Raw genomic sequence first — 21,296 nt, 5'->3', positions numbered from 1 at the left:
TCGAATACGCGCTGAAACTGTCTGAAGACGAGAAGGCCTCATTGCATAGCCGTGGTCTGAGCGTGGCTCCGCCAAATGTTTTAAAAACTGTTAATTGTATCTTGCATTCGTGGCAGGGCGCGTACCGTTGTTCTTATTCATCGGGATCTGCGTTACAGCAGCCTTACTACAAGCGTATTTCAGTTCTTGATTGGTTTTACTTACTTGCCCAGAATAGGCGGAAAAGAAGGAGGTGATTGCCACAAGAGTCCCAGTGTCTCTTCAAGCCTCTACCTGTCCGCATCCGAAGCCTATACACGCTTCCTAAGCAACTCTCCTCCAAGAATGGGGCCCAAGCCTACGTGTACCCCCTTTCTTTTTGCACAAGCGGTAGCGAACGTAATCTTTGGCAAGCATCATTTATAGCGCGTACATAGACAGAGGGACAGAAAGAACGAAGAAGACAAGCGCTGTCCCTCTATGTGCGCGCTCTAAGTGATGTTTCCAATAGAATGCCAACTAGCCCGTGCCCCAAACGCTGCTTCAGTAATCTTTGGCTCAACCACAGCACGTTGAGCTATTTGCGTCGGACACAGTTACGTGTGTGATTAACTTGTGTCGCCGGAGACGGTGAACACTAATACAGTCTGAACCACGGTGAGAGCACACCAGGGCTATGAGAAGCTGACTACCCTCCGTGGCCAGTGCTGTGTGTGTGATTAAACTGCCTGCCAGCGAAAGCGACTGCTGGTACATCCAGAGTCTGAATCACAACAACAACAAAAAGAAACATTGCGCACGTGTAAGCTTCACGTGAGCGTCGAGGATGGCTGTAGAGGTGAATGCGGACGCCTCTTGAGGTTTGTATTTATATAAGCGGGCCGATACGACACTTTACCAGGTCTGCCCTGGGAACGATCACTGAATGCCGATCCAACCCCAGGCCAAATAACTTGCCGCCGCGTGGAAGCCAGCTGCCAACATCGAGGCGCCCATTTGGAGGATCACTTACCCACCCCAATGGTGTGGACGGACTGTTAAAGCTCCCGGTTTGCCGTATGTCGTTTTTTGATTCGGTGGAATGTGCACTCTTAGATTATTTTTTCCCGCTTATAATCTACAAATTTAGTTTCCATCGGTGATTATAGTTCTTTATTTCATACTGCGATTGCATATCGTTAGTCTTCTACATTGTTACACCAGTTCTGTGCGACTGTCAGTTTCATACTTTTTTGTCTTACAAGTTCACAGCTACAAATTGACACCTGTTTGCTTTGTTGTTGTGAGGTTCCCATTATATTACCGCTTTCTGTTTTGAACATACCTCTGTCTCATTAATGACGGCAACTGGAGAAAGCCATGCATCAAACTACGCCCCCGGATGCCACCACTCAGGAGAAGCTAACACTTCGAGCCTAAGTCGGGACACCGATATATCTGCAACCTCAATCTCTGCTCACCGACACATTTGTTTTACCTGAACAAGAGAAAATCTCACGCGCAGGGACTTCAGCTAAGGACCGGCACTATGCGAAGTTAGAAGTTCCAATTCTACGCTGGAGATTCGTCGATACCATATGTGAGCCTTCTAGAAGCTACCACAGTTCCTCCGGCGCGCCGTGACGGCGAAACGGGGCATGCGCTCGACTGTGGCCTCCGAGATTTCTGCGCACAGGTTCGCGCGTTTTTTCGCACTTACACGCGATTTCGCGTGATTTGACACGCGACGCACATAAGGGTTGGTACAAGGTGGCACGAATCAGTGCAGACGGCAAGAGAAACTTCCTATCAGAAGAAAGGTCTGACACGGTCAAACACCTCGGAGACACATAGGACACAAACGAGGCTTCGGACAAGAGGCTACAGGAACCAGTACGAAGGCAACTTAGTATCACAAGCTAAAGTTAACTACACATTGAGGCATGACGCTGGCAACACCCGTCACGGTGTCCTTCTCACTTCCGAACTGGGAGCGGCATTGGAGACTTTTAGCGTGTCCGCTATTCCGGCAAACGGGGGCGGTTCGGGCGGATTGCCGGGGGCGTAAACGTGAGCGGCCGGAGTGGCGCAGCCGTCTTGTGGCATAGAGCTCAACCAAACACAGAGCTAAAATTGCAGCAACGCACTTTATTCTGCTTGGCTGCTGGTGCAAATTTTCGGCAGCGGCGTAATTGGGTTCACAATTAAGCCGCTTTTGAAAACTTACACCCCAGCTAGGCATAATATAGTCATTGGCTCTGTGTTTGTGTGGTTCAGCTTTGCACCACCAGCTGGCGCCGCCAATTTAGCCGCTCACGTTTACGCCCCCGCTCATCCGGCAAAACACCCGCGCTTGCCGGAATACCAGACGCACTAGAATTCTCTATTATCCGATAGCGGAACCTTACCGTAAACGCCGACGAACTCGTCAGTTCAGATGCCAGGAAATCCCGAGCGAGGATCGGTGCACTCCCGTCGGGCATGCTCTGCCGCAGTACTTACAGTACGCTTTCAGCGTGATCCGCTGAACAGCAAAGAAAGACGGTGTCGGTTTACGCGTTTGTGTGGCCCTAATGCTACTCTAACGATGGGTAACGCTCCCGGCGGACAGGCTCTTTTTTTTTTCTTCTTCTTCTTTCATATCCATAGAGGACGCATTGTACACGAACGATGGAGCACGCGAGCACTACTCGAGGGTAATAATGTGAGATAAGCATAGGCGGCAGACAGCGGCGCGGGTTAGAAACAACGCCAGTACTCGATCACTTAGTGGAAAACAAAGACAATGTATAGCGGGGAGTCAATAACCATGGCTGTCTGTTAGAATAACAAAATCGCTTCCGAGGGCAGGAAATCGCAGCCGAGGAATTGCAGAGGGCTGCAGAGAATAAACCTTTCCAGAAGGACACGGGTGGCCCCTAGCGGCAGACCGCTGAGGAACCCGCGCGTTGGCTCCGCTATCGTCTGCTATCACCGAGTGTTGGCATGGACGTTGTGACGGGCGCAAGCAACATCAAACATTTCCTTGTTGCTTTAGGTCAGCAAGTGCTGCGCAAGCTTCTTGAATTTTTCCCATGTGTACAAATATTCGCTCATTGCAATCCAAAACTAAAAAAAAATCATGTAAGTCCGCATTTTCTCCCTTTCTTTTTCTTTAGCGGTAGTACCGTCGGCAATGGTTTTATACAGGGACATGTGTTTTTCCCTTAAAGTTGTAGAAAGAGACATTTTACTCTTACCGTAGACTCCGTTCTTGCTAAAATTTTTCAGAAGGATCGCATTTCCTTACTCGCATCGTTCAAAGTAACACATCATTGTTACTTGAACGATGTCTGCACTTCTCAGATACACCTCACAGCCAGGTTTAGAATAGAATCTTGAAGGCTCTCTTCTGCCGCACTGCAGACGACGGAAATGACATTACAGGCAGGTTGCAGACGTTACCAATTGCGAGGAGCACAGACAAAGAAAAATTCAGTTTTTTTTAGCAAACCTGACAAGTAATTGCAGATGGTTTTATATGTCTAAATATTGTCTAAAGCACGCCGCCTTTGTCACTTCAGTCACCTGCACCAAGCCCGAGCATGGCCTTCGAGATTCACTTCGCAATAATTCCTCAAAAGTGCATCTGAGAGGTGCAGACGAAGACAAATTAACAGTTTTTTTTTTCGACAGACTCGGCAAGGAACATCGAAAAGTGTTTCACTGAACAATCCCGGCTATAAGATGGTATCTTTCTGCAAAACTGTAACTGCGATAAACGCAAAATCTTTTTCTTTCTACGATTGTATGGGTTCCATAATGGTTGAGTTAAGGTTCGCCGCATAACTTATTTGTATTACTGTGAGATCATTAAGAACGTGCAGATAAAATAATACCGGCCAACGGAGCTAGGTCTCGAAGCCTTGAGATTATGTTAAAGCGGGTGGCGCAGCATCTCAGGTGCGGTCCGTGGATTGGGGCTACCAGAGCTTGCCAGGGGCTTTCGCGAGATCGGCTGTCCGAGATTCTCATTTTCCCCCAACAGTACACAGTGTGCACTTCACCACATCGTTCCGCGGTGCTGCGGCGAAGCTAAACAAACCCCTTGTGGCGTTTTTTTTTTTTTTTTTCAGCTCTTGTTGATGTTGTCTATCGAAGATGTTTCGCCGTGTACACAGCACCTTCACTTCCGACCTTTTTGCTCTGTCTGCGGCATGATTAAGGCAGTAAAATAATCGTAAAATACTTGGCGAATGTTCCTCAGTAGGCGAACTAGCAGCTCGCAACCGACAACCACGAAATATAAGTAACAAAAAAATTTTGATATGAAAAACTCGCACGACGCCTACAAAATAGCATTGCCGGCAGCTCCATTGCACACCCTATCGCCAAAAGATGCCACCAGGGCAAAGCGTGGCGCTGCATGCTTCTCAAAAGGTCCCTCAGGGTACGTAACCTAGTTAGGAAATGTGCAAGCACAGGTTAGTATTATTTGACGTAAAACAAATTTAATTGCATGTAGATAACTGGCACAAGGTTTCGCCCTGCCGGAGACATAACCTGAGGTGATGATGATGATGATGATGATGATGATGATGATGACGACGACGACTGCGATAAGCATTACGTTAAAAGTAAGGAGCTAGAAGTGGTGGTCGGTTTCGTTTCTCCTTTTTCTTTAATGGGTTCAGGTCTATCCTGTACTCAAAGTGGCCTATAGGCGCTTTTATAAACTTCTTTCGGGCCATGGTGCTCTGTTTTCGTCACGGTTTACGACGGCAGGATTGACCTACGGTGGTCTTTCCACGTCACTATTCTTGCCAAGTTTTTTTTTTTTTTTTTTTTTTTAAACTGGAGTAAGCGATTCTCACCAAAATCTACATCTCGCATTGTTCACGTTAAAGAGCAAATAACTCACATCTATTTCTGGCCCTTCTCGTGACTCCCTATTCTCAGTGAGTGGGTAATTTCCCAGAATCTTCGCGTGGATACTTCGAGCAAAAATAATGTCCTCGGTATTGCATAAATAATAGTGGATACGCGCGCATGCCAATTCCACTCAAATTTACACTGAGGCAGCAATTTGTGGTGGGTTCAGGTTTAATGCTACGTTTGCGAGCGTTACTATCTGTACGCGTACTATTTCACAGTAAAGCTGGAGCGTGCATCGTTTACGACGAGGTCACTCGAAAAATGTCGATTTCGCTGAAACCGAACGGTACCGCCATCTGTGAACGCTGATGTTAAACGCACGTTTGAACATAAACCAGGCGCTATGAAACACGTAACGTGGCTTTAAAATAAATACGAAGGTCCAACTAACCGCGCCGGTAACGTCCTGGCGTTCGTACACTTGGATAAACTTTCGTCAATAAAGTCACTTTCGTGCACCTTGGATAAACAGCAGCGCTGCCTCGCATGCGGTCCGGTAAACGATTCCCACACAGTGTGCACCACAGTGCACGACGCAGCAATAACCCAGCGCAGCGGTGAAAAAAGAAAAGAAAAGGCTTAAATGGGTCTACCAGCCAAACTTTGAAAAAGAAGGTATACAGAGCTACGGAAAATGCAAGAGTACTGCTTTTCCAAAGCCCACTATTCGGGCACCGCTGCGAATGTCTTTCTCTTTCTACTGCGAAGTGCGTCACTCAAAAATGGGGCAACTCTTCGTGTACCACCGTTGCTTCGTTTTCAGGCCCACTCTTCAGGCCGTCTACATTCCGACGTCTTCCGGCCGTCTACATTTGCCCCTCCCTTCCGTCTGCCGACTCCCCCGTCAGCTGTGCGTGCTCATTTCCCGATCTCACCCTCCTCCGTCAACTCACGTGCAGTGCTAAACTGTGTTTCACTTCGCTTAGTACCCGTCATATCATTGCGATAACAATCACGACGTATATGGATACTCCTGGCAAATTTCGGCCTTCTGTGTTCGGAGTCGCTGTGAGGCTCCGCATACATTTACGTAGGCGTATGGCATACGCTTATGCGTGTCGCATGTGCCGATTATGTTGCTACTCTATTCAATCGGTAAAAAAAAAACTGCTGATTCCAAGTCTCGCGTGCTTGACCAATTCATTTCTCAAGATCTTGAGGATGGCAGCCCGCAAGCAACAGTCACAAAAAGTAACATTCAGGGGAGCATGCCTTCCTAACCTAAATCTTCCAGACTATTCAATATTACGAGCTCAAAACGGCAGCAGTGCTCAAACTGCTATCAAACCGCCAGTAATTTTACTGGCGCAGTGTTATAGCGTGACGTCGCATATCACTGCGCAGCCAGTGCGAGCATTGCTTTTGTACGGATCACATGACCGCTTGTCTATATAAGTGCACTGTGAAATAAATGATCATCCTTTTGCTTGTTGGAATGCTCCCTGCCCGCTTTATTGCACTGGCGACGAGGATGGGACGTGCCCGCTTCCACTAGCTCAGTACGGAAGCAGTATCATAGGTGGTAGACAGCCACGGGAAGGAAAGCGGCGGCAGCCATGGCCCGGCACGGGTGAAATCGTCGGTACCACAGCAACGAGTCAACGCAGTCAACGGGAGAGCGAACCGATAAGTATACAGTCACCTCATTGGAAATGGCGCGACTAGGGAAGCTAGACGAGTACGACGAGAAGGATCAGAATTTTGAATCCTGTTTAGAACGCTTTGAGCATTTCGTCACAGCAAACTATGTCAAAGAGGAAAAGAAGCTGGCCGTATTCTTGAGCATGATAGGACCCCGAACGTACGAAATGCTCAAACGTTTGGTAGTATCTGCCGTTCCTGGGGACAAATCCTTTGAAGAGGTGACAGTGCTGTATAAGAAGCACTTTAGCCCAAGCTGTTCAGTCATCGCCGAACGTTTGAAATTGAACAGGCGAGCACAAGAGGAACAAGGAAGCGTCGAGGACTTCATAGTGGCCTTAAAGCATTTAGCAAGGAAGTGCGATTTCGGTTTGTTCCTGCAAGACTCGCTGCGAGAAACGCAACTAGCATTGTTTGCTGAAGAAAATTTAACCTGTGATAAGGCGTGCAAGAGAACCTTGGACCGGGAGCAGGCTGTGCGACAAACAGTGTTACTGCATGCAGAAGGCAAGGAAGCGGTGCTGCATGTCATGGCGATAAGAGGACAGGGAACCGAAAAGAAATGGAAGCTTCGGAAGTTCAAGGACGTCAAGCTAGTCTGCGAAAGATGTGGCAAGGCGCATGGCGCTATAGTGTTTGCTCGTATAAGAATCTCCAGTGTCACAGCTGTTCACAAATTGGCCATTTACAGATGTGTCCCAGTAAGCGCAGAGAACTAACGACTGCGAACGGGGACTGCTCTGATAGTGACTCTGAATTAGAGGTGTACCATGTTATTAATACAGTCCATTCTGGATACGAAGTTCAAGTAAACGAAGAAGGGAAAGACATCTGCATGCAGATGGATGCGGGAGCTGCTGTAATCTTAATTCCTGAGTGTTAGGCTGAACGGATTTCCTCATGTCAAGTGCGAGCCATCGCGAGTCACCCTAAGAACATACACTGGGGAACCCGTTCCCGTGAAGGGGCAATGCAACGTTTTCGTTGCGACCAGAAACCAGTCTTTGCGACTGCTAGTTATCATTGTCGCCGATCACGGCAAACAGCTCCCACTGCTGATGGGGCGGAATTGGCTCGAGAGGCTTGGGCTTGACTGCAAAAGTGTTGTCTGTAAATAGAAGCGACGCTAGCAAAGTGGAAGCAGTGAAACAAGTTCCCAGTGGTGTTTTCTAGGCAACCCGGAGTAGTGAAGAACTACGAAGCAAAAATAGTTCTAAATCGGAACTGTACGCCAGTCTTTGGCACTGCCAGAAACATATGGCAGTGCCTACTCGTAGCGCATATGTTCCATATGCGCTACGAGATAACATAGAAAAGGAGCTGGAAAAGCTGCAAAAAAGCGGAGTTACACGCCGCGTGAATCAAAGCGATTGGGCAACGCCGGTGGTGATTCAGAAGAAAGATGGCTCGCTAAGATTGTGCGGGGACTACAAAGTGACAATTAATCTCGTGCTAAAGACCGACTACTACCCATGGCCTCGACCGGAAGGAAGGAACAAAGGAAATAGTGAAGGAAAGGCAGGGAGGTTAACCAGATTTGTACGCTGCCATAGCGGGTAGCAAGGAGTTTTCTGTGTTGGATCTTTCAGCCGCGTATGAGCAGCTTCCACTTACTACCGAGTCCCGACCACTGCTAACCATTAATACGCACATGGGACTTTTCGAATCCCAGCGCTTGCCGTTTGGTGCAGCCAGCGCGCCAGCCATTTTTCTGTCATTCATGGATGCGGTGCTCAAGGGCATACCGCACGTGGGATGTTACATAGACGACGTCATTGTGTCGGGGGAACTTCACAGACTGCCAAAAGACGTTGGAACTAGTCTTGCGGCAGCTTAATGATTACAACGTGACTCAAAGAAGAAAACTCGTTTTTTTTATTCAGAACACTGACTTATCTAGGTCACACTGTGTGCGCTGACGGTATCTATCCCACCGCAAAGATAAAGGCGGTCACGGAAGCGCCAGACCCCACGTGCCAAACGGAGCTAAAGGCTTATCCAGGCATGTTAAACTTTTACGCAAAGTTTTTAAGCAACATTGCCTGCATGGCAAGACCGTTGTATCGTCTGTTGCGCAAGGGCGAAAAGTGGTTGTGGACACGGGACTGTAGCGAAATTTTTGTTGCAACGAAGCAGTTGCTTTTCAAGAGTACTGTGCTCACTTTTTACGATGTAGCGAAACCAATTGCTCTGTCGTGTGATGCTTCGTCGTATGGGTTGGGTGCTGTTTTTCATGAGACCGCAGAGGGACAAGAGAGGCCAGTGCCGTTTGCGTCTAGAACACGTACACCAGCTGTCAACTATGCTCATGGTGACCGGGAAGCATTACCACTGATGTTTGGGTTAAAAAAAATTTTCACCGCTACTTGTATGGAAGAGGGTTCACTCTTTGCACAGACCATCAGCCACTGCTCGGAATATTTAGGCCAAGACAAATCTGTGCCTACACTTGCTCTAGCTCGAATGCAAGGGTGGGCAATTACGTTGGCAGCGCACATGTATAAACTAAGATATCGGAAAGGAAGAAACATTTAAGTGGCTGATGCTCGGTCCAGGCTACCACGGACTATTGTAGCTGCCGACGAATCTCCCGAGTGTCTCTTTCTATTTGACAGCATGCCACCAAAATCGGATGACGTGGCTAAAGCTACCAGACGTGATCCCACCTTGTCTCGCATCACGCACTTCATTCTAAATGGCTGGCCTTCGCAGCGCTCCGAAGAGTTGAGACCATTTTATTCGCGTCGCTATGAGCTATCTTTAGAGCAAGAATGCATAACATAGGGATCAAGGTTGATCATACCTGATAAGTTTCGGCTACTGGTCTTGCATCAATTGCATGAAGACCACCCGGAAGCTAGCCGCATGAAAGCGCTAGCAAGAAGCTTTGTGTGGTGGCTGGGTCTCGACCTTTCGATTGAGAGCTACGTTCGACAGTGTCGGGAGTGTAAGGCGCGGCTTGACTGGTTCCCTTGGAGCCATGGAATTATCCCACAAAACCCTGGCAACGCGTACACGTCGACTATGCTGTAAAAAGCTGCCAGGCGTTGTTAGTCGTCGACGTGTTCTCGAAATGGATCGAGGTCTGGCCTGTGTCATCCACTACTGCTTTTAAGCGTGCCAGAAACGTCGCTGCGCCCAGTTATGTCGTGTCTACGTTAGCCGGAACCACGCATACTTAGAACACCGTTCGAGTAGTTCCAGTGCAACGGCAAACCTTGGTAAAAATGAGCGGGAAACATTACTGTCGCAGTCCCTGCTTCACCCTCCGGGCGAACCTGCCAATTTTCGATTACGTGTACAAGACCGCTGGTAACCTCCGCAAGTGCGCATTACGTGCCCTCTAGCTTCTTTCTCCTAATCTCAACGGATCTACATACAGAACACGTTTTTTTTTCTTAACTAAAAGTCTTGTTCGTATGCCTGCTCCATCTTCACTGTCCTCCTGCTGAGTAGTATAGAGCGCTGTTTCTTCTTTGCACTGTTGAAAGTTTCTTCAGAATGTTGTGCTGTATTTCCTCTTATCTAGAAGAGTGCGTGTTATGTACGTATGCAGTATATGGGTCTCTTATCTATGTACAGCATTTAGAAGGGTGTGTCGTAAATGTACAGTATGCTAGATTTACTACCTGCTGCGCGTAAGAGAGTATCAGAGTGCATAGCATGATAGGTATAAAACATTTCCAAAGCACACCAACATATCTGTTCTACGGGTGCTCTAAAAATATGACGTTTAAAAGGAGCATATGGCGTGTTTGCGGCTCCCGAATCGCTATCGGCAAATGCAGCCAGCAAAAGCATAGCCTTCCAGATCTGGCTCTGTTATCCTGAGATAGTCTTCGCTGGGGCAATGAATTCGGACACCGCCTATTATATCAATAAAAAAAAAGACAGCTCAATTAAGATTGTCCTGTAATCTGCACCACCGTATTCATGTATCTTAACATACCGCCTATCATTTCCTGTTACATCACTCATTGCGCGGTCGTTGGCTCGATTTCAAGTTGCTTCGTTATGCAACATCTCTACGTCTGTCCCCGCTATGACCATGAGCGTCCCCTACTGCGCACAAAGTTCGATCACCAGGATTCAAGCATGAGCTCCGAGATTTGGGTGCGCCCGTGCTAATAGAGAGCTTCAGGTTAGGGAACGCAAACGGCTTGCGTACGCGAGAACTAAGGGCCACGGTACTGCGCATGCTCAGACCCCTTCGTCTAAGTGTGCGCATGCGCAGTATCGTCGCCGCAGTTCAGCAGAGCCGTGTCTGAGTAGGACAACAGTATGGCGTACATGACATTGCATGAAAGTTATACATTGGGGGTATCACAGGGACTTTGTTGCGGTACAGCCGGCACGGTGAGAAGCCACACGTTATCTCGATTCACTTATCTCCATAAGCTTTGATTAGGAAAACAATATGGTGCGTGTGACGTCAAATGAGGTTATGCATTCACGTCATCGACGCGGCCTCGTTGTTGTATAGCCAGCGCGGTGAAAAGCTGCACGCTATCTCGATTCGCTTATTTAGATCAGCACAGTTGAAGCTGTTAATAGAACAACGATCTGGTGTAAGTGACACCACGTGAATGCTCCCTGTAACGTTTACATGCATCTGTTGAAGTTATTTGCACAATTTTCCATTTCTGGATGCCAGTGAACTATCGCTCACGACTTGGGGATGGCTGCTAAATGTGCACTAGTTTATTTCCTTAACATGTGCCGGTTTCACTACGACTCGCTGTGCGCCTAATTGTACGCTTTTTACCACTCTCGCGACACTCGTATAAACATGTGCGAAAAAAAATTATTTTTCCGTGCAGGATGATACCAGGTGCTTTGAACCATGCACTGCGGTTCAATGGCCCCTCCAAGCCCTCGTTTCAATGTGCGCGGGCACACACCGATCCTTGCGCACCTGCCGTGGGTTCTATCGTGCAGTTATTGAATAGCAAGTGGCCTATACCAACCTGCGTGCTGTGGCATTAGTGTACAGTCAACCGCAATAGTTTACGGGACGCATGATCTGCCAAGAAGCTGAATTCTCGCGAAGCATGGTCACACAGCCTCGAATTAAATGTTCCAACATGTAGTACCCTTCGCCACCTGCACAGTGATTCATTAAATACGAAGTGTCATACGTTAACAGTGCAGGAACTCACATTTGAAGAGGAAACCGCATCCCGTAAACTTTTGCTGTTGACTGTACATGGTCCCAGAAAACTTCCGTTCTAACGTTTTCGGCACCCAAGCTCGCCAATGAAACAAACATTTTGTCCCGTTCTCAACTGCAGCTAACTATTCCGGTTGTTCTCAGTTATGAGAAACACGCCCCGTGTGTCAAGCTCGCCTACGTGAGCTTTCTTGCGGACTCCGTAAAATTTATCAGTCTACATTATAACTGTGCAATGAAATCAGTGGCAGCTACAGTGTCGTACATAATTACTAAGCCCTGTAACTCACTATTCCCTATGTTACCCACCAATTTAGCAGGGTGTTTCAGATGGCGCAACCGTAAGTCTCTTGTGATCTCTGTTCATCACCCAGAGCTGCGATCGCAACTGCTTCGCAGCGTGATCGCAAGTTTGGTGGAGCGTGTATGGTTCATAAGGCGCATTAATTAGTCGTTTCGTTACTAATGATGGTAGCCGGTGCAAAAACAAATCACATAACACGAATAGAGAAGTGCAACACAACGTTGAAGCGGAAGTAGTTTAGTTCGTAAGCTATAAAGGATCACGCGCGCTCAACCTGTATGGTTGTTGCTTTCAGTAATTCTTTGACCTAAAGTTATGACACAAGTGGTTGAGCACTAAATCCGTATTTAATGACTCGGTAATTGCGCATACCGGCTATAGAAAGTGTGCAAAGCGTCAACCTATAACCTCTACTTTACCACAGTGAAATGTGCAGTGTCGTGCAACAAAATTATGCAGCTTTGACGCATTTATTGGCAATCCATCAAGTTCGATTGTGACCTAAGGGGACGTTAACAAGATTTGCCCAGTGCTGGGATTCGAACCGAGGTTCATGAAGTCACACACAGACGAAGGCATGAGATGCTTTAACAATTTTCAACCTCTCCGCTCTCTGCCTCTAGTGGCAGCTACTGCTTTGAGACAGTTGGCGCGTTCATCCCGCCTCATACAAACAGCACCTTTTGGCACGCCAGTTTCCTACACGGCTTCGAGGGAAAAAAAATTTGGAGGCTGCTTAGGAAGAAGGCGCGGGATAGGCCGTGCGCCGGAGAAGCGATGATGAAACATTTATTGATTTTAATGCGATATCCTAACTAGAGTACTTCACCAAGCTTGTAATGTGTATCTGTGTATCTATCTATGCATTACAGCGTAAGCTGTTATGGGCTCATTCCAACAGCCGTTTCGGGTGGCGATGGTATTCGCCGCCGGTGTGCTGTATTCCGTTCCGTGCATTTCAGTCAAAGTTATGGAAGCTACGCAAGAATTTCGGTCAAGAAGAGTTATCACTCCGCACGGTCCGTCAATGCTTCGCTGGGAACCAACAGCGTTAGCTCGTGGGAGCATGCACATGAGACACCTCGGGACGGGTTGCAAGTTTAAAAAAAACTAAAGAAACAACAAAAATAAGATTACATGAACCAACGAATTAGCAGCCATATACCACAGTGCGTTTCTTTATAAAGATTAAAGCTTGTTTTATTCAATACAGAGCCTATACAAAAAACTGTTGCGCACAATTGCAGTCAAGAAACATCGGACTATATCCAAGCGCGAAGGAGGCCACTGCAAGAGGTCCCTCTAGCCTCCACAGAGTTGACTGCTATGCATGGCATAGAGTGTAGAAGTTGCAGCTTGAGTGATATTGTGAACAAACATTAGGGAGAACTTAGAAGCAATATTTTTTGTAACTTGTTTGGATAGCACCTAGCGTGTGTAATGCGGTCCTGTACAAAGGGTTGAGGGCCAGAGACCGCATTTTATTAAATTTTGACTGGTTGCCCGGATGATCACGTTTTGTTCTCGCAACTTGCCCAGGTGTTCTCGTTTGAGTGGCCGGATAACTGCTCGGGCTTTTCGTTCAAGGTTACATGAACGTCGCCAACAACTGGACCTAAAAGCATTTCGTGCTTGAAACGGATGCACTGACCGCGGCAGCCGCGCTCATTGCGACGCTTGCGACGCCTTGTACTACAGCGCTACCATCTTGTATCCTTTACGCATACGAGGTTTACGCATAGGTTATGCGTTACACATACACATACGTTACGCATACGTTATACGTTATGCGCATACGTTATACGCATACGAAGTGGGAACTGAAGAGATATATACGAGGTCTAAACAAGATTTTATGCAGCGCGTTTAATAAAATTTCTCTCGCAAGCTTTCAGATGCATCAATTAGGTTACCTTTAAAATATTCCCCATTCGACGCAATCCCTTGGTTCTACCTGTATTCTTTTTTCATTGTTTGAAACATCCTTGGAAATCCTCTTCTGTTAAGTGCTTCAGCAGCGACGTCATTCCGTTTTAAATTGTCCTCACGTCATTCAATTGTCGCAACTGGTGCAGCAGTTTGCCATTAGGGTAACGAAAAAATAAATGACGCAGGGCGCTAAATCCGGCGAGTAGGAAAGGTGTCCCAGCGCAGTAGTGGTCATTGCGTTGCTGCGAAAACTCAAGCGCTATCAATGCAGAACGCGCAGGTCATTATCGTGGTGCAGAGTCCAGCGCCCACATTTCGACACGTTTGTGGCCGGAAGCGGCGCACGCGACCTCTCGGCCTCTTCAGCACCTCTATGCAGAAAACTGCACTCGACAGTATTGCATACGGGCACACATTCGAGGTGCGCAGCAAGGCTGGAAGATTGCTAGCACCGTGGGAAGGAGGAGACGCAGTAAAGTCAGCCTCCTACAGTTGGTAATGCAGCCTAGATTATAGAGACATTTAAAGCTCCAACAGGGGATCTGCGAAATTCTGTAAGCAGGCATTTCCACATGCCTAGTTTGACCCTACCACGATGGCACACCCTCTGGGCGCCTTTGACCCCATCAAGGACTCGATAAAAGTTGTTTCTCTCTCCCTCTCCTCGCCCGCACCGTCCAACCTCTGAAAACGCGTGTCTCAAGCTTAACAGTGATGTTAATTGCGACGCGGACATCTTGATGGTGCCAAGTTTGCTTTGTGGAAAAGCCTGCTCACCGAATGTCGGATATCTCGGGAATGTCTGGAATAGCGAGCTTGACGGCCCTTACTGCCGACCCGTTCTAGAGGTGATGTTTTTATCGCATCATCGTCATTGTCATTGTCATCATCATCATCCGAGTCAACTGGGAGTTGACGTAGACCATCGAGCGGAGTTTTTTTTTTTTTTTTTCGAGAATATGCGATTTAGTTGCGAGCAAGTGAAACGAGTCTCTCAAAAAGTTCGCCTATATGATTGCTTGGTGTAATGCATCATCAATTCCCACATTTTTTATTAATTCTTTTTTTCCAGCTGAACAGTAAAGCAAAGGAGCCGATAGTGTTTCAATATACAATGCACATTAAAAAGTGTAACCTTTATTGCGAGACCTGAGTTATAACATGCCAGCGATATCCAATGAATATATTAAAAGTGGTAGAATAAGAAACGAAGCTCACTGTATAAGCAGCCAAATTTATCTACAATAAAGTGCACAGTCTCCTTCATATATGTTTGATCACGCATTGCTCTTTTCGTCGCCGGGGAAACACAATTGTATAAGGGGGACATGTGTCGCTATCTTTACTAGGTCGTGTGGACACTGCCACTATCTGTCGCAGATAAGTACCGCGCATAAAAATAAAAAACCAAGACGTCGGAGTCTGCAAGCGCATATCTTCGAGGTCGTGTATGACGTTCGTGTAATACTACTTCTGGCGCAATATGTGCATTTCTTACTCTAGATATCTCAAAATACATTTTTTATAGGATTTATATAATTTCAGCTCCGGGTCATATTCTAGACATTGACGATATCGTCTAATTCTCCATCTTGCGAGTTCCAATTGGCCCAGGGGGCCATTGCGGTTTCTCTGATTCGCCGAATAGCCCGACATGGTGCAATTTGCCGACATGAAAGGTAATTTGAAAGCGTCTCGGACATGCACCACCGAAACGGGAACACATTGTGGCATACCGATTCATATTTGAAGCGTCTATTGAGAGAAGACGTGCCCAAAGTTATTTAATTCAATTGAATTTTAGCAGAATTGTGTCATTTCGAGAAAAAGAAAAAAATAATACTCCGACTCCTTTAGGATCTCATAAACGTATCGGCCTATCTGACCGATATACACTCTATTGCACGAAAGTTAGGGGTATCCAATAAACAAAATTTTGAATGTAATTTGCAAATTATTTGTGGTGCTGCGTACTGCGTAAGACGGGCAATCATCTCTCTCTTGTCCACGTTGACTGTCTAGCAAAGCTATATATATATATATATATATATATATATATGGGCTATTGCGCACGTGTGTTTGTAAACAAATATAGAATTGACACTAAAACATAAATATCCTCCTGTGGTCTCTCAGCTTATAGACAGCAATATCTTTAAATAAAAATAATCACTCTGTCTGTGTGTCGACCTGCCTCCCACGTGCAGCAATATCTCACGAGCGTTAGACGCGGAATGAAAGACAGGCGCTTAGTGACTGGAATGTCCATTTTGTTTCAACGCGATGACGTTAAATGCCCCGCGGTCGCAGAAAATCCGGCGTCCGCATCCCGCGTCCAGCATCGACAGTCTTCCCGGTGAAAATCATTCCGAACCACTCGTACCCAACCCCTCCTTTATCACCAAAGTTGCTCCTACCTTGTCTCTCATTCATTGCAAGTTTATTGCTCGGAGATTTAATTTTGAGAACGGCAGCCCTCAAACAAATGTAATGGATAAAGAACACTGACAGCGCACATCTATTATGTTATATCTTCTCGGTCTGAAATGTTAAAAGTGCGCACCAATAACGAGAGATCGACCCACGCAAAAGGCCGCGTTTCTAACAGAAAGCTTGCGTTCGTGCATAGCGCTCGCCGCCAGCGTTCCCCTGTAAACGTTACATTTACATAAGCTGCAGTTGCCGAAAAGCGTGAGAAGCAGCCAGTAGTCTTTGAATGCTATCGCTTTCCACTCTCAAAGGGCGAGGCTTAAGCGTCTTCCAAATTTTTGCAATGCGCAGTATACATTTATGACTGAGGCCCGCAGGGTCGGCATTACCCCATAAAGATAGTGGCGCAGGTCATCGGTACGACCGCAGGTCGAAAACTACGAACGCCGCATACTGCTAGCAAACGGGCATAAACCAGAGTGTGTGACAGAGAGCGAGAGAGAGGGAGAGAGTCTAATGATCCCTCCCATAATTCAGGCCTTGCCGCTTCAGAAAGGGCTGGTGTTTCAATTGACATGAGGAGGACAGAAAAACCAACAGAAGCAAGGTATAGCGTTGCGTGTGATCGTCTCAGAACGTTGGCCTAATGAGAAGCGTGCCAGTGGGCGTGCCAGGGGTTACGCCTAGGTGGTCGACGAGACGAGACCGAAGGAAAGCCATTGGACTTGGTGAGCGTCCAAAGAAAGGGAGGATCACATAAATTAGGGGAGACGCTGCGCTGCTACTTAACATTAGAGATTTTTAGCGTGTCACGGTATTCGAGTAAGCGCGAGCGGACTGGGCGTTTTACCGGATGAGTGGAGGTGAAAGCGGAACTGGCAGTGTGGTGAAGCCCCATGGCGGCGCAGAGCTGAATCAGACAAACGCAGGTCTAATATTGCAGGAACCGATCTCATTCCACTTCGCTGCTGGCGTGAATTTTCGGCAGTTGCGTGATTCCGTTGCTGCCGAAAATTTACGCCAGCAGCGAAATAGAATACACTTAGTTACTGCAATATTATCTACACTGTAATATATATCTTTGTATATTGCATATACGGATGATACAATATGTATTATCTGCAACGTAGTGTAATGGCCACAGCGAATGCACAAACCAATCCGTGCGTCTTTGCAAACCAACACTGACGTGACCACCTGTGTTTACAGTGCACCAAGCTTGGAGCAATGTTTCTAAAAATAAACGAAATTGCAGACACTGCACTGCAGCGCTTCGCAGTAAACAAGCTCATCATTTACACCATTTTAGTGATGACCAATCGAGTGGGCAAACAGCTTCCGTATTGTGTGTCCGCGTGGACCATGTTCGTACACAATATATTAGTTATAATGTTGTATAATGTGCATAGAGTTTGTCGTGACCGAACGATTCTCGCCGACGGTGCCGAATTTGTTGCGCAGTAGTGTAGCCCCGTAACATTCCGGTGGTTCTCAGCTGAGTTGGCGGGCTTATAGTTTCCGGGAATTCATTAGACACTGCAAATTCTGCACTATAGTGGGAAACAAAAAATTGATTTTATTCAATCTGATTTGATTTGCCTTACTTTTTAGAAATGCGTCGTCTTGCTTCCGTCCCGTCAAAATAAGTGTCTGCTGATTTCCCGGAACTTTTTTTTCAGTCATGTGCGAGTTCTTTCACGGATATTTAAGGACACAACAAAGAAATGGGTTATTCGACACTCAGATTACGTTTGTACAATGAGCACATATAACAGCGCTGAGACTGTGTCTTTTTCGGTCTGCTGTTCCTTCTTGTTTAGCTGTTTTAGAATCGCAAGTGTGTCAGACGAGCTCGTCTTAGTTTCCAAATTACAAACATACGTCAACCACACCGAACTTGGTGTACAGAAAAGTAAAACGAAAAATAAATTGCCACTTTCACCCGAAGTGCCCAGCATTGAAAGCTATCACAATATTTAGTGCTGCGCTAAAGCTCCGCGGTACATCACAGATTTCGCTCATTTTCCATTGAGACCGATTGTGAGTTCCTTTCTAAAACAATGAACCACAGTGCATTCGAAAACCAAAAAGATATAATAAAAAGAATGATAAATAAACGTGGCAAACTGTAGTTCACTATTCCTGCATTCGAAACGCCCAAGTAAACACGGCGAGGCACTGTGAAATCCGTGACGTCACACTGACGTACTCCGCTGTGCTTTGGTGCGCGAAATTCGAGAAAGAGAAGTAGAGTCTTGCAGCTCTCAGACAATTATCTCTTTGTCTCTCTCTCTGTGTCACTGTACATATATACATGTATATATGGTATTTTTATTTATTTATTCATTTATTTTCTGCTGCTAGCTGTACTGACACCAGCACTCAGTACTTTGTTTCTATACATATAATGCCGGTATGAATATCGACAAATTCAGTCGGCATAACTCAGTCTTTACGGTGTCTCAGTATGTGATGTAGCATCTTATGCCAATAGGTACCTGCTAATACACATAAGGAGTATTCACAAGGTACTGCGTTGTACTGTCACTGCAAATGCCACAACCACTACTAATACTACTACCAAATACCTGTGTGCTACTACTACTATCACCACTAATACTACAATACTAATATTACTACTACCACTACTACAACGAACTACTAACATATAACTACCACTACTACTAACCGCTAGGTATTTTTGCCCCCCTTTTTAGAACAAGAAAGGCAATTCTCCCATTCCTCGCCTTCTAGTACTTTTCAATTCCATCCGGCCCTTCGCGCAAACTAAACCAGGCACCATCTCAGGCTTATCCATTGGGATATAGAGTCGAACGCCTTTACAACGAAGCGCAATAACGAAATCATTCGTTCTACAAGGTGACTTCGTTATAAAGGTTGCGAACCGCACCACTCTCAATCGAACCGGGACAGAATTGACTCCTTCGTTATATCGGTCATAACGTTGTAGAGGCGTTCGTCGCGGAGGCGCTCGACGGTCATCCGCGAAACAAACAAGATGCGCTCGTCGCTCTCTCACCTTCGTCGTGCCGTACATCTTGGCTATCGGCCCCTCGTCCGGCGCCCGGCTCTTCAATGCCGCGTGTTCCGCCAGTGACATCTGGAGTCGAGATAAGCGACCTTATAAAGACGCGGCCATAAGCCCCTGCGAAGCTACACCCTCCCCCCATCCCAGACTACTTCACCTTCCCAGCTCGCTCTGCCGCTACCGGCGTCTCGCCTGCATGCGTGATCGCACGACCTACGGACGTCACACTGCCTTGACGGCGGCGGCATCGCGACAGCTCCGCCGGGCAATGCAATTCACGCGCGACCGCTGCAAAACGCTTTGCGGTGCGTTTTCTTGCCTTTCGAAGCTCTCGCGCAGTGTCGAGGGGAGAGTGTCCGAACGCAAAGGGATGCGTCTGACCTCGCAAGGCTATAGAGATTCCGTGACATGTTAGGACGTAAACATCCTTGGTTAGGACCCCGACGAGGTTATAACAATAAAAGAAAACCTCTATGGTTAGGACCGGTCTGCGCGACCCTTTTGTGTGCAGCTTGACGCGAGCCGGCAGCGTAACTTGCCGCGGTCGCCAACTTCTAGTGATAAAGTGACGTCGAAGCCGTTGGCTCAGAGTCGTATTTGTACAGACTTGCGCTGGCAATCGTCGGCATTATACAGTGGTAAGCGTTCGTAACGTGAAACCGTTGCTATTACCTGCCCCCGTGGAGCTGTGCGTGCACGTTAAATATTCCCAGGCGGTCAAAATCGGTCCGGAACTCTACAATGTTGGGGACTCTCACATGGACACCCGGGGTTTACTTAGAACGCTGGATCTCCACAGTTTCTGAAGGGAGCATTGCATCTTCTTTCCACATTGCGGCTGATATCTTACCATGTAGGCAACAACTCAGGCCAACTAGGTACGGGCTACAGGGTACGTGCCCGAGCGGCAGCATTAGCCCGCTGGGTGACACTGGGCAAGTTGCCCATTCTTCGCCAGCGTCCTGTAGAGGATGTGTGCCCCTTCGTATGAGCTTAAATGCACAAGCAGAACAAGAGCAATTAAGTGAAGGAGTAGGTGACCGAAGAATTGAAGAAGTGGGCTACGGAGAAGCGTGCGAGAGAAGTCGGCAACTCAAGCAGCCGAGCACCTGCACCGAAACATTTGCGTCTGGAACATGGCGTCGCATTACCGTCATCAGCGTTGCTGCACGTGCGTAAACTTGCATTTGACTTGCGACACTTCGTACAAGCATTTTCGTGCCTGAGGGTTACGGTTGCGTAACAGTTCTGCTAACATTTGCGCAAACATCACAGAAAGCTTCACTTAGCACTGAGGCTTCCCTAAGCGTGGAATTTACCGATTTTTTTTTTCACTTTTCGTTCGAAATTGTACTGTACGGGCAGCGCTACTTTTTTAAATATGATAGCCTTTTAGCCTCTCAATCTAGCCATCTGGCCTCGAAGGCTCACGAGCGTAACTTACCTAATAGTCTATTTGTTGACAGACTTTAGAAATTCTATATGCCCTTCATAACAATCTTTCGCCGGCGTAGTAGACCTCTTGACGAAATAATTCATCTTCTCCAGTGAGCTAAAAAGAAAAAGAAATCGCCATCCCGGCTCTGCGAAAGTATATGTCCAGAAAAACTGTTAAAAAGCCACAGCTACAACTTCTGAGGGTGGTATGCAATGCTTTATGGCTTTAGAGTAACGGTAGTAGTGCTATGTTAGAGTAATGGTAGGAATGGGAGCAATCGTAATTTTGGCGGCACGTCGCCACCCATATCGGTGCTGGAACAACATCGCAATCAATTGCTAGGCAGGTTATTTTATATACGAAAGGCTAGTGACGTCACTCCCCACGTCGTAAGCTGCCGTCGCCGCGGCAGCTTGCGCAACAGCAATCCTTACCGGGGAATCGTAAGCGGGGAGCGCTACGT

The 21,296-nt window shown here is 47.0% G+C and overlaps 1 long non-coding RNA gene across 1 annotated transcript; it reads right to left on the bottom strand.

Annotated features, from left to right (window-relative positions):
* Positions 1–4,243: 4,243 nt before the first annotated feature.
* On the bottom strand, positions 4,244–19,469 carry LOC140213736 (uncharacterized). Its single transcript, XR_011890661.1, has 2 exons — positions 19,387–19,469; positions 4,244–4,396 (listed from the first exon to the last, which is right to left on the bottom strand). It is a non-coding gene; the product is annotated as an uncharacterized lncRNA (long non-coding RNA).
* Between the last annotated feature and the right edge of the window lie 1,827 nt (positions 19,470–21,296).

Source organism: Dermacentor andersoni, chromosome 10 (assembly GCF_023375885.2).
Source record: "Dermacentor andersoni chromosome 10, qqDerAnde1_hic_scaffold, whole genome shotgun sequence".
In the NCBI taxonomy this organism is placed as follows: Eukaryota; Metazoa; Arthropoda; class Arachnida; order Ixodida; family Ixodidae; genus Dermacentor; species Dermacentor andersoni.
The sequence above is the reverse complement of the archived record's forward strand: the minus strand, read 5'-3'. Positions and strand labels throughout refer to the sequence as shown.